General features: G+C 41.1%; 1 long non-coding RNA gene across 1 annotated transcript in view; it reads right to left on the reverse strand.

Moving 5' to 3' along the window:
• Window positions 1-11,728, reverse strand: part of LOC118167030 — a 25,793-nt gene extending 14,065 nt beyond the window's left edge. The window contains exon 1 of the long non-coding RNA XR_004750904.1: window positions 11,603-11,728. This is a non-coding gene — a long non-coding RNA (uncharacterized LOC118167030). The remainder of the gene's footprint in view (window positions 1-11,602) is intronic.
• Window positions 11,729-13,774: the final 2,046 nt, after the last annotated feature.

Below are 13,774 nucleotides of genomic sequence, written 5' to 3' on the forward strand. Positions count from 1 at the left end.
CTCCCCCTCCCCCCGGCCCCAAAATATATATATATATGTATATATATATATATATAAAGCACAAAGCACAAAATACCACAGTGGTTAAAAGCAGACTTGTTAGAGTTAGCAAATTTGGATAAGATGCCAAGCAGGGTAAGCTGATGGCATACATTAGGAATTTGTTGTAGTGTTTTAACTTAATTTCTCAACACTATTGCCTTTTTTTTTTCTTTTTTTTTTTCTTTTTTTTTTTTTTTTGAGTCCAACTTCCTTAGACATTGTTACAGAACACCATTGAATCTTTCTCTCACGGATCAAAAAGCACTTTAGTACCTAGCATTTTCTTCTTGTGGAAACACTGACAGAAATCACATAATCTCTGAATTTACGTTTAGATAAGATAAACAGGCTGAAAGATTTAAGCCTCGCATTACACCACAGTCACCAAGACCCTCAGTACTTCTGTACTTTTTCCACCCCTGTCTTGCTACTTTGTCCTTGTACTGTGGAGTGAGCAGGGCTGCTCTTGTGACCTGTGGCCAGCCAGTTCCAGTTTTGGGCAACTGGGCCACATGTGGGCTGGGCAGCTTTTGCAGGTATCTTTGACAAGTCTGGCACATTTGCACATTTATACTAGTTTCAGTGTTGTAATTCAACAAATGTGGTCTGCTTATCAAAGAGAAAGGTTTGCCTCCAAATCCAGGGTGAGTTCTCTTTTCCTGAAACGGTTCATGTTCCTGCTGCAAGGCGGGAAGATACCTGCTGACACTGCTAGAAGAAATAGCTTGTCAAACTGTTTTGACTTGGTAGAGAAGTGTGTTCTCTTCTAATTTCAGTCCTGAAAAAGTCCAGATCACTTTTACTGAAGCTTTCTTTCCTCCAGGGTCTCACTCCCCCATTCCTGGAGTACACCAAGCCTACACACTTCACCAGCATACAAACATTCAGCGGGTACACTGAAGATATATGTACAGAGCAGCAGGGTAACAACATAACATCCATGACTATTGTAAAGCTTCAATAGGATCTGAATCTTACAGTATCCATTGTCCTTTTCCTAGAATTACCCTTCCATTTGATATATGAGTCTCCTATTTTGGTATTGAGTAACCCAATATCAAACATTGGAATTAGGTTGTTGTATTTAAAATATATTTGCCAAAGGTATTTGGAACCTAGTTTTTAAAAAATGATTGTATTTCTTGAAATACAAACCCCAATTTACTTGATATATCTGTGCACATGTTCTACATTCTAGAAGAGTGGCTATAAAGTCCAGTTTGAACTAGCATTATATTACTTGCCTGTCACTCATGATTACAGTCTCCCTTTTGAACTTTGCTTTTCACAAACATTAAAATCTCTAGAACTGAATGGAGAAAGGAAGTCCTGAAAATACCTTTGGTGGTTTTCTGTACATTTCTAAAAATAAATAAATAAATAAATAAATAAAAAACTTGCAAAAGGAGTTATGAATATTTATTACAATCATATATTTAAATGGCTCTTATAAAAGCTTTATCCATAAATGAATACTGCGTAGCACAGAATGAATAAGAAATTGCTGAGTACACTGGAAATTCTGTGTGCCTTTCTTTGCTGTTCCAAAGCTCCCCTTTTGCTTTGCCATGGAAGAGAGCTATTGAGACCTGCTGTAGCTGGTACACTTCACACCACAGAGGAGTACATCAGTCCTGACTAGCAAAGCAGAAGACAGACCACACGGTATAAGGAAGGCTGAAATTGAGCTAAGGCATGTTAAATTAATGGGTAAAGCTTTCAGAAATACAATTTCATACACGAAACTCTGCTGCTTTCACAAGTTGCCCAGAGCAAAACTCCCTAGTTGAATTATTCACTGAGGGCAGAGAGAATTCCTGCCTCCCCTGAGAACTGGTTTTCTAACCCCTGTTGTGATTACATATTCTTTCATCACAGCACTCTCCTCCATGCTGGATGAAGCTGCATTACTGCTCTGCAGCCATCGTATTCCCTGGTAGCTCTTGCCAGGACATCTTGACAATGTGAGGCCAACTGATTTTCCAGCTGCTATCCTCTTGGCTGATCTGCATTTGCTAGGAGACACCAGATTTGCACAACTTGTCATCAGCTTTTCATAGGTGGCTGCTAGTTGGAGCATCTTTCATCCTTATTAATCTTTGTGAACTGAACATCTGAAAAGAAGGCAGGTGCCAACCTCTCCCCAGAACACCATCTAGTGCTGAAGGCAAGTGAAGAGGACACCCAAGGACAGAGGTTGAGAAAGACTGCAGCCTGCTACCATATGCTGGATATAAACTGTAACCTTCATGTTACATATCCACAGCCATATTTTCAGAAAGCCTCCAGGATTTTTCCTGGTCCTCTAGGCTTCTTGCAAGTACCATGGCAAAACTTGGTCAAGAAGTCTTCTTGTTTCTCACGGCAGCAGGGTATCACAATCTGGAGAGTCCCTGGCACCTTCCCTCTGTCAGGGCTCATTTTTTCCAATGCACCTCACTCAGAGCTCTGCATGGCACAAAACCTCTCCATGTGGGGACAAGAATGATGGCAGGATCTGGCAGGAGAGCTCCTGTGTCTCACAGTGCAGGAATTTACACCTCCAGGAAGCTGCTGCTCAGCAGAGATTTCGGCAGCAGGCAGCAGTTTCAATGCATAAACAGCTCTCCTATTCTGACCAGCCACTGTAGCTGAGCTTGTGTGATCTGTTTATAAAACATAAGCAGGAACATAGAAAACAATAAAAGTGGAAGGGGGGAAAGGGACGTACTGGCAAAATAGAATACTTCCATTTCAGTTCTAAGTCCGTCACATTGGTCACTAATTTGTCACCTGTAGTCTTGTCAAAGCATCACCACTGGGCAAGAAGTGGTGGGTATAAACAGGTATCAGCACTGTGAACCTTACAGCACAGGGTTCATAAAGCTCTGTGGCAATCCTGAAAATGATATGAAGAGCAAGAAGGCTCTTTAAGCTAAAAAAACTCTTCTTGGTAAGGACTGCAACATCAGTGGTTGTGCACAGGAGCTTCTGGGACTGGGATGTGTCCCATTTAAGGCCTTTGTAGCTCGAATATAAGAACCCAGTTCTAGGGGAGAGTAGAAGAGGATGGGGCTCTCTGCTGAGGAGAGAGGATGGATAAACCATAAATGATCACAGCCAAGAGGGATAAAAGAGCCCGGTGATGCTAAATCTGTGCTGAGCAAACAAGAAAAGATGGGATGGGCACCCTGCAGACTGACAAGACAGGTAGGGAGAAGACTGTATTTTGGAAAGAGAAAGAGAAAATAATGGCACAGAGCATGGTTAACGATGTGGGGGGACTATATTGCCAGGTCCTCATGATATCTGAGATGTGGGACAAGCTCTAATGGGTAAGCATTGTGGAGAATTGCATTTCGGAGATTTATTTTTCTCTTTGTTTTGTTTCCAGTTTCAATTTCTGTAATAAAATAGCATAATAATTTGAATTTCTAGAATAAACTTGCTGTTTTGCTATTAAGTTTATCTGTTATCAAGACAAGACTAAGTCCATCCTGACAGACGTTAATCTGTGACGGACCAGTAAACCACAGCCTCAGGAACACTGTGTGATATGATGAGTTATAGGAACAACAAAAAGACTATCACTCTCTTCCTTAGGAAAAAAAAAAAAAAAAAAAAAAAAAGAAAGAAAAAAGAAAAAAAGAGAGAGAGAGGCATTGAAAGACTGCTTATGTATCTACAAATTGCTGGAGTGCTGGGAAACCTTAGTTTCCTCTAATTATTCTTGCTGCCACTTCTAGTGAGATATCCAGACAAACATCACTTGGTAAATAGCCCTTTATTTCTACAAAATCTTTCTAGAAAACTGTTTACTTCTGTCACTTTTCTTATCCTCCATATTTTGCCTCTAGCTATGCCAGCAAGATGCAAGTTTGCCTGATTCATAAAGTTGATGCAGAAATATTTCAATCTCAATTCTGACATCAAATAGGTTTAATAATCAAAGATTAATTTAGAAGAAAATAAGTAGCTTCAGTCAACTTGGCAGGTTCACTACTGTAACTAATAGTTTTTTTTTGTTTGTTTGTTTTTTTTTTTTTGTTTGTTTTTTTTACCTCAGTTCATGATTTTAGTGTATAGAATTTTCTACTCTTTTAGTGTATAGAATTTTCTACTCTATGAGTTATTTCAGATCATCTGGACCTTACACATTCAATAGTTTCACCATCAAGAGAGCCCAGGTAAATCAGGAAGATGCTATGTGAAAGGTGTCTATTGAGAAATAATAAGTATTTTGTGAGGTCTTTCTGTTAACCTCTCAGGCTTTATCCAGGGCCTTAGAAGCGTGTGAAAAAGCCCTAAGCAAAAATCATTCAGACTTGGCAAGCTTTCCTCCACAGCAGCTTGTTAAAGAACCTATTAGGGAATTTAATGATGGACTACAAGAGTTCATCGGCCACAAATTATATCAGTCCAAAACCTGGCAAAGGTTCCAGTTAATATATTAAATAACTTTTGCCCTTGTGAATAGACTGGGGGACAGGTCATGGAAGAATAACGAGCAATATAATATCTACTCTTACTGAGCAACCTTTGCACAGCTATTGAGTTTCAAGTGTCAGTTATCAGTGGTGTTTGTATTTTTCCTAAATTGACAAACTTCACATCTAATACTCCTGCTAACCTCTCTAAATAAGGAAAGAGAGGATGATGTGGGAAAGGTGTATTGAAAGAAGGATGTAGCTTCTTGTCAGATTGCAAAGAATGTGATGTTTCCTCAGACTCTCACCAACACTAACACGATGAGCATCTTTCCCCAGTCTTAGGCTGTTGACTCCCATGTTCCACTGTAGCACACTGTGCTCTTGGTTGTGCCAACCACCACGTTCAGCTCCTGGTAAAATATAAACCTTTTCATCCTTGACACAGATCATTTCAGCGGTCCAGCCACCAAACACATTAGTTGGTAGAGCTGAGCTAAATGAACACACAGACAGCAAAGGCTGGGGTGGGCCTGCAGGAAGCTGAAAAGGTGACACTCTTCAAAGAAGTTTTGCATTAATTAGCAAGTAGCATAGGTGAATAGGAGCAGGTCTGTAGAGCAAAACTATTGGTGTGAAGGGCATGATGCCCATCCTGCTTGGGAAATACATCCCAGCTACAGCCCAGTCTTGCAAGCCAGACACCTGTTTGTGGCTGTGATGCATGCACTGCAGTCCTGAATCATCTCCATCCCTTCAATTTTCCCAGCAAAACCCAGCCCTATAGTGCTCTGTGTCACTGAATTGACATGTATCAAGGTTGACATGTTGACAGCTCACCATCCAAATCTCCAAGTGACAGAGGTTTCCCTCAGTGCAGCCTACAGGGGGTCAGGAAGGCTTCACAACCAAAACAATCTAATGGGCTTTTTTCTCTTGCCCAATTATCCTGCAATGGGAACCTCTCCCAGCCAGGCCTTGTGCAAGGTCCATAAACACCTTGGGTAGAAGAAAGGGGAACGCATCAGTATTGTGCATGGCCTCCATCTTAAGTGCTAGACTGGTAACTCACCCTCCGTGATAACAGCAGGTGGGGGAATGGATTCTTTCACTGAAGACTTTGGTTGTTCAATTACCTTTAAGGTCATTTAGGTACCTATATTACCTATTCTATTCATTCACTTCCAAAATTGGAGAAAGAAATTGGTGTAGATTTGGAGACCAGATTTCACAGTCGTTGGTTCCATAAAAAGCCTCTGGACAGATGTTTCACATAGTTAATGAGCTTTTTTTTTTTTCTTTTTTTTTTTTTTTTTTCCCACATAGGACACAGAAATGACAAAGAGATAAACTAAAGTGTCTTTTGTTTTTCAAAAAAAAAAAAAATGCATTGAAGAACTAAGCGGTTCTGCTTTCATTGTTACATTTTGAATACTGTGCAATTCCTATGCAGGAGATTCTATACTATTATCAAGTGAATTTACTGAGATTACCATTTTTACAATGGATGACTGAAGAATTAATAAAAATGATGCATTTAAATTATATGCTTGATAGAAATATACTGTTTAAATCTATTTAAAATTAGAAAGGGAGCCTGAGACATTATTTAACTAAGTTTTAGTTCATTGTAAGACATAAATTTTACTGTTCAATTATTTACAATCCTAATGGTGTTGCTTTCCCTTAATTGTTGAATATAGATAATACTTTATGTATAGATAAATATATATTATATTTATTCCAGAGTTAGGAGAATTCAATAATTGAATACACACAACGAATCTGAATAACTGCAAATTAAAGAAATTAATACTAACTGAAGAGATAAAATTATGTTAATATTAGTAGAAAAATTATCTCCTATTGGTGACTAAATTCTACCCATAATTCATTACTGCTGTCCTCATATTTTGCACTATGAAATTAACTTGTCACTTCTGCCATAATTCTTTATGAGACATGTATTAAGGTCATGTCAGAATTTCTAAGTAATCAAAAGTATTTCACAAAGGCCAAGATTAAGTGTTAGAAACCAAATAGGAATTCTACTACAGGATTACTTCATAAGCAAGGTTTTTGGCCACTGAATCTGAGCACGTTGGAGCCTGTTAAATATTAACAGACAAGTGCTACAAAAGGATTAGCTTGGGCTGTGAGCAGATACTGTGAGAGGCAATCCTTTCTTGTTGGGTCTGAGTAGAACTGACAGGGTAATATTTTTCGATACCTCCGAGGTGAAGGCAGGAAAGTGGATGTCTATTTGATATGGATGTCTATTTGATATTCTAAATGGGCAGATTTATTTTTTTATTTATTTGCCAGAACATAAAGTAAGTTGAAATAAGATGATTTTTTTTTTTTTTTTTTTTTTTTTTTTCCCAGTTCTTAACACTGTTCCCACATTTGGCAGTTACAAAATATTGCAGATAAATATTATCGGATATCATTTTTTTGAAAATAAACATTTTTCATTTTACTTGACCATAAAACCTGAAAACTAGTGTCTGATGGCTGTATACTCAGGAAATCCAGCTATTAGGAACAAGAAGCAAGTTCTAGCATATGGAAGGATGATGATGACCTTGCGAGTTTTCAATTAACCTTTGTCTTCTGCTTTGACCTTTCTGTGTGTCATTTCAGGCAGAGTTACCGAGATGCTGTAGCTGTGACTCATTAGCATCACCCACATTGTTAGAGTAGCAAAATAACCATAACAAACTTGTACAAAATAAACTGCAACTCCGGCTGGATCTGGTAAGAGCTTACTGACTGTGTTTAGGAAGATTATTTTGCCACAGAAATCCACATTTGGAATGGTGGTTTGTGGCTGTATGCTGGAGACTGGAGTTTCTCCAGGCTGCTATGCCCTGGTGGCACCCAGATTCTAGTAGTTTTCTCTGATTTTAGGCTGATAAAAGCTTCCTCTGTAGCAAAATATGGGTCACGGAAGTTTGAATATATAAATAAGTATGAACTGTTGAACTGTTAGTCAGCAAAGCATTATTGGGATTCAGAAATAAGCAGAAACTTCAACTTTAGGAGGAACATCTGAAGGGTTTGACCTGCTGGATTAGGAAAATGTTGGGCCAAGACCTGTGCTGACAGTGCTGGATGACCAGCCAAAGGAGGGTGGAGGTCACAGCAGAAGACAAGCCCCAGGCCTGGCCTGTGGTTAGTCATCCTGCTGAGGGCAAATCTGGTTTGGGGAGACTTTTCAGCCATCCTGTTGGAAACACACCCATGTGTTCATGTTAGCTGAGGAAATGGTCTGCTTGTCACAGAAAGCAATGAGTCCTTCACCTGGCCTTGGTGATTGTGATAGTATAGGAAAATCAACACCTAGAGAGGGCTAAAGCAGGAAAGTGATCTTCCGCTGTTTGAAGCAATGGTAAGAGTGCTGCTAGAATAATGTGCCTCCAGGGAGCATGCAGGAAGGAGGGAACTCGCAGGAGGAACACAGAAAATGATCCAAAATGGGGAGGGGATTCCTGTGATGCAGAGGGATCAACTTATTTAGCTTGTACAGAGGGATCGAATCATTCACCTTGCTCAAGAAAGGATCTTACAATCATTTTAGATAGACATGTTAAAAAGCGCTGGCATGAGATTTGCTTTTACAGGCATGAATGAATTCTTGGGGAAGGGAGAGGAGGACATGAGTACGGTTGCAAACTACTCCTGTCACTGGCCAGAGCTGTGAATTTGCTTTGTTAGGAAGTGAAAGAGGAAAAACACATTCTCCCTTCCCCCCAAAACTTGCAGAGCTGCCTCCAGCCCTGGATCTCCATCCTGCAGCCAGCAGCTGACCAATGTTTAGTAGCTGGAAACAAAACTTTGTGTAGATAAACTCAGACTCGACATAGGACACAGTTTCCTTGAAGTAAGGAAATTAACAGGTGGAATGATTTACCAGGGGAATTGCACAGGCTCTTAAAATGAAATTGTGTCTTTCTAAACTGGCTGTCATCCAGTGGCAGAGAACAGCTCTATGCCCTGTTTGTGCAGAAAAGCAGTGTGTGTGAGCACAGGGGCTCCTTTCACCTTTGCCGTCTGTGGGAGATACACCTGGTATTTATGGATATTTCAGTTCCCAATCATGCTGACTTCACAGCAGCATGTGGTCCTGACCTGCCCCAAGGCAGGATGCAGTGCTGCTCTATTTGCTACCTGTCATAGCTGGCAGATAGAGGGTGGAAGGGAATATTGATTTTTTCTTTGCCTTTTGTCTTTTAATGTCTATCAGTGTTACAAAAATCAGTGTTAAGAAATGGACAGAAAGAAAAGAGCAAACTTCTAGTACAAAATTACATGAAAGCTTGCTTAAATTTTCAGATTAGTGTGTAGCTGCAGAGAAATTCTGCCTCTGCAGGCAGAAGCACCTGTAAGGAAAAAGGCCCCTTGGAGCTCAGTGACCGGCTCCGTCCTCTCCACTTTGACAGGTCTGAATGAAGCCCATGGTGCTGCTTGCTGTGCCTCATCTGCCACAGGTGAGGACACATCTGGGAGGAATGGGAACACGATCACACCCTCGGCTTTCTTCTCTGACCCTGATGCCTGCTTGCCGTGAAGGAGAGCACGTGAATGTACCACTTCTGTTTTGACGATTTTGGGCAACGTCTAGTGTATGTTCAGAGCAAACTGGCTTTCTTGGGCATGCCAGCTGCAATGCAGAGTAAAAGGAAAGGTAAACAGGCACTTATACGGACTTTGAAGCCCTCATTGTGATGCAGTGAGAATAAAAGCCTCTTTGCTGCCAAAAAAGAAAAGGAAAAAAGAAATAAATTTGTAGCAGTACAGTAGCTCTCTTTTCCCTGTATCCTCTGCTTATACTCACACCTTTGCTCTGTTATGCTTTCCCACAAATTGACAGCAGTTAAGACACGGCAGCACCTGCCAAATGGAGTTGCCACGGGGCTGGCCCAGCAGAGCTCCCTGCTCCTCTCGTCTCGCACCTTGCTGTGGGCACCTTCCTGCAGCGCAGGCATGGAGACGGGCTCAGGGCTGGCTGCACCTCATCTACTCCTGCTCAGGCATCAGGACAGAGCCCACACTGCTGTTAGGGCTGACTCAAGCCAGGCATTTCCCATCACTGCACCTTCACTTTCCTCTCCTCCCTCATCCTTGGCTGCAGGCACAGGCCCTGCGCTGCTTTGTGCTCACCTGTGCTGGTCAAGCCAAGCAAGTTCCTGGGCACAGGACCACAAGCACCTACCTTAAACCGCTCCTTGTGCCACACTGGGTGCTCCCCCGGAGCTATTTCCAGGCACCGACAGCAGCATGTAACCATGTGCACACAGTTGCCTCCATCTGAAGGCCAGATGGTGACCTGGCATGGACATCAGCCACCCCATAGCGTCAGTCCTAACACCCAGGAGTGTTTCTAAGCATGCACAGTTTATGAGCATAGACGTACAGCCGCTGCCAGCATGCCTGTGAGGCCATATAGCAAAGTCAAGAGCCAGGGACTGCATTCAGGCAATGTACAGCCATTTTTCTGCTAGGAACACGATTCAACAGAGCACTCAACCATTTAGTTAGCTTTAAAGATGCTGAAATGGACCCTGGGTTAAAAAGTACCAGTTCCCAACCTGTCCCTAAAAATAGTTGCTTAGGGCTAAAATCTGAGTTTCCTTTCTGTTACGTGAACATCCAAAGAGACTCACCCTCCCTTTTCAGTAGAGTTTGGTGCTGCCTAGTCTTAAGATTTTCAGTACTCAGTAGCGGACCCCCCATATTTTTTTGAGAGGGATTGCACACGCCTTACATAAGATGGGAATCACATTTTTCTGTCTCAAGGGTGAATGGTGTAAGGCATTTATAAATCATTGCAGATTGCAGTTGTTGTCAATTACCATGTAAATTAAGGCCATGTAAGTACCTTCTACTGTTTCATCTTCCCTTTCATTTCTAGCCTGGTTACTACTACATATTACATAGTTGGTGAAATGTTCTAAAAAAAAAAAAAAAAAAAAAAAAAAACATTACTTTTTAATTTTAACAACTTTTTTTTCCCCCTAGGTCTGCCAGTAGCGGACAAAGTAGAAAGATCTGCTTTTGTCTTTCATTCTTGTGATGTTAGAGGCAGTACCAATTTAAACTGTGACCGAGGGTCTGCAGTGGTGCAAGTCTATCTTAACTACTTCAAATTCAGTGATGCAACTTGAGTTTCCATTAATTAACTTCCAAGGATTCAACCAATTTAAAGTTTTTGGACAATGACAACTATTTGAAAACATTCCCACAGGTTTATTTTCTTCATTTACATTTGTTTGCTATCTCCATATCATTCAAAGCAGACAGGACTTATTTGCTTCTCTCTTCTCTGGAAATTTGCACTAATTTGCTAGAATCCTGATCTAAGAGTATGATGAAAAATGTTGCACTCCAAGTTGAAAGACCTATAGTCTGTTGAAGCCTCAAAAGTAGCCTGTGCCTCCAGTACTGTTTTATGCCTTTGCTTTTGTTACTACATCCTTGTAAGTTTTCAAAAGGGAAATGAAATTATCTTCTACGGAAGAAACACCATCCAGAAGAAACTTGAGTTGGTAGGGCCTGAATTCTCACAGAAGCCAAAGGTGGCTATAGAATCATAGAACATCCCAAGTTGGAAGGGTCTCATAAGGATCATCGAGTCCAACTCCCGGAACCACATAGGTCTCCCAGAAATTCAGACCATGTGACTAAGTGCACAGTCCAATCGCTTCTTAACTCCGACAGGCTTGGTGCAGTGACTACTTGCCTGGGGAGCCCGTTCCAGTGTGCAACCACCCTCTCGGTGAAGAACCTCTTCCTGATGTCTAGCCTAAACCTCCCCTGCCTCAGCTTGACACCATTCCTGCGGGTCCTATCGCTGGTGACTAAAGAGAATAGATCGGTGCCTGCCCCTCCACTCCCCCTTGTGAGGAAGCTGTAGACGGCGATGAGGTCTCCCCTTAGCATCCTCTTCTCCAGGCTGAACAGGCCAAGTGACCTCAGTCACTCCTCATATGTCTTCCCCTCTAAGCCCTTCTCCATCTTTGTAGCCCAGTATCTTACTGACTTGAAGCAAGAGGCTTTAATCTATCCTGGTTTTTTTCCTAATGAAGGAGTGTGAAAGAGACTCATGTCCTTGTCTCTGAAGGAGACGTGAAGGAACAGCTAGTGCAAGGAACACAAAAATCAGTTGCGCCAGACTAATAGGTGGTTGTATCTGAGCTTGGAGACTGCAACCATCTCCAGACTTCCAGATCTAGAGGAACACTTTGGCTGCAGCCTAAAAGCCACGTGTATGTAAGCTCCCCCAAGCCAGCCAATCTTCTTCCCATGACTTGCCAGAAAACAGCAATGTAGGCATGGAACCAAATTAAAGCCCAGACCTTCAGCCCAGTCCTTGACCTGAATAGTGAGGGAGGATCCAGATCCCAGCATTTATACGTGATAGTTTATATGCAGCCAAAGTAAATACTGTAGTCAGAGGTCACAGGGCTAGATTTTGAAAAGTCCTACGTAAAGAAGAGCTCTCAGAAAAGCAAACTTAAATAACATTCATGACAAGAAAATGAATTCTGATTGCTATATTCTTTATCTGTCATGACTAGACAGGTGAAAATCTATGATAACAATTTTGCCTTTAAGGTCATTTTCTTGTTTCTTTTACTTATTTCTTTAATTTATTTTTATTTATCTTATTTTAACAGGATCACAAAATTACTAACAGAAACATGACCCTCGTGCACTTTTTGTAGTTAATTCATTAGGTCAGCTCTAACCACTAAGCCCCTTGTCAGGTTATTTCTATTAGTGGTAAGGAGTAATTGACCTTAAATGACTGAAGCCAGATAGAGAAGCCTATTCCACAAGGTCTCTTTGTCCACACTTTTTAATTGAAATCTGCCAGGTGTGGATCATTTGACCTTTGTTATATAGGAAGCATGAGGTCTTGGGGGGGGGGAGGAGTTTGAGGCTCAGATCTCTAGGGTGCTTTTCTATGGTTGTAGTAAAGTGGACACAGTGTTCCCCAGGAGGCTGCTTTTTCTTCATGTTTTCTACCATCTCTTCTACCATCTCTGTGAAATAGTTTTAGAGACTCTATCAGCTAGTTACGTTGGTGGTGCCTTCTCAGTACAGTAAAACCCTGGTGATACTACTTCACTGTGAAGTAGTTTGGAAGTGACTTGAGTCAGAAGCTGGCAGGTCCTGTGTTCTACAGTTGTTTAATGTTGAGGAGTACTTCCTTCTCCTGGAATGTTTTCAATGAAATTACTTACATGGATTCTAAGCTGCCTTCCCAGCCCTAAAAAATAAAATATATAAAAAAAAAATCAAAACCAAAAAATAACTTGGTTGCTGAAGTGCATACAGGTAAGGCTGACTTTGAAGAATGTTCTTAAGTATCTGTTAAGATTGAACAACAGGCTGTGCGAAAAAGGTGCCTTAATGTGAATTCAAATTTTGCCTTGTGGTAAGTACAAACAGATTTGGGTAGATACTGGTGACATTACCATTATTTTCACTAAGTAGAAATGGTGAGGATGTGCTGTTCATAAAATAAATGTTGTTTTCACAATAGGCAAGTAAAAAGCCTTGAAATTACCAGAAGTTATAGCTGCAAGGAGACAACTTGAAAGAAAGAAGTGACTGTTGGACACCTCCCCCTGACCTTTCCATAGCTTGTCTCCAGAGGAAAAAGCACAAAAGGTGTAACTGTTAATAGCTTCTGAGGTAGAGTCAGGGGAAGATGTTTTTTCCCCACTCGTTCACTCTCCATTTCTTTTCCTCCAGGAGAGTTATGGTAGCTTTCCAAAACTTTGACTATCCTTAGGATGTTCAGATGAGTAAATTCTCGTTATGTCTCCTGAATGTACTTCAGGTTTGACTAAGGAAAAAAAAACAACTATGTAACAGTGTCACCCAGAGATCTGTCCTGAGGCAGGATAGTTATGAGTGTAGGGAGAGTGGGAGGGTTTGGGCAGGAAACTAGAGCAGGGTACACTTTACTGGAAAGACCATGAAGAACCCACAGTGTATGAAATGGTTAAACAACCCTGCCAGTAGGAAAGAAGGCAATTCTTTTCCCTACAGGCCTGAAACTCGGTTGTGTTGAAAATTTGAGAAGAGGTAAAAAAAAAGTTAGAGAATTTATCTTCCTCCCAAGCTGCACATACCAGTGTCTGAGGTACGGGGGGTAAGCATCCTTCTGTGCAAGGAAAAAGAAAGAGTGGGTAGACAGCACGTACCATGCAGAAACTTCATCAACAAAGGAGAAACCATGAGAAAAAAGGATGAAAAATAAAGGAAACACAACAGGCACGAGTCATGTCAGCTACCAAAAACAACAATGGAGG

This window comes from Oxyura jamaicensis, chromosome 1 (genome assembly GCF_011077185.1).
Source record: "Oxyura jamaicensis isolate SHBP4307 breed ruddy duck chromosome 1, BPBGC_Ojam_1.0, whole genome shotgun sequence".
Lineage (NCBI taxonomy): Eukaryota > Metazoa > Chordata > Aves > Anseriformes > Anatidae > Oxyura > Oxyura jamaicensis.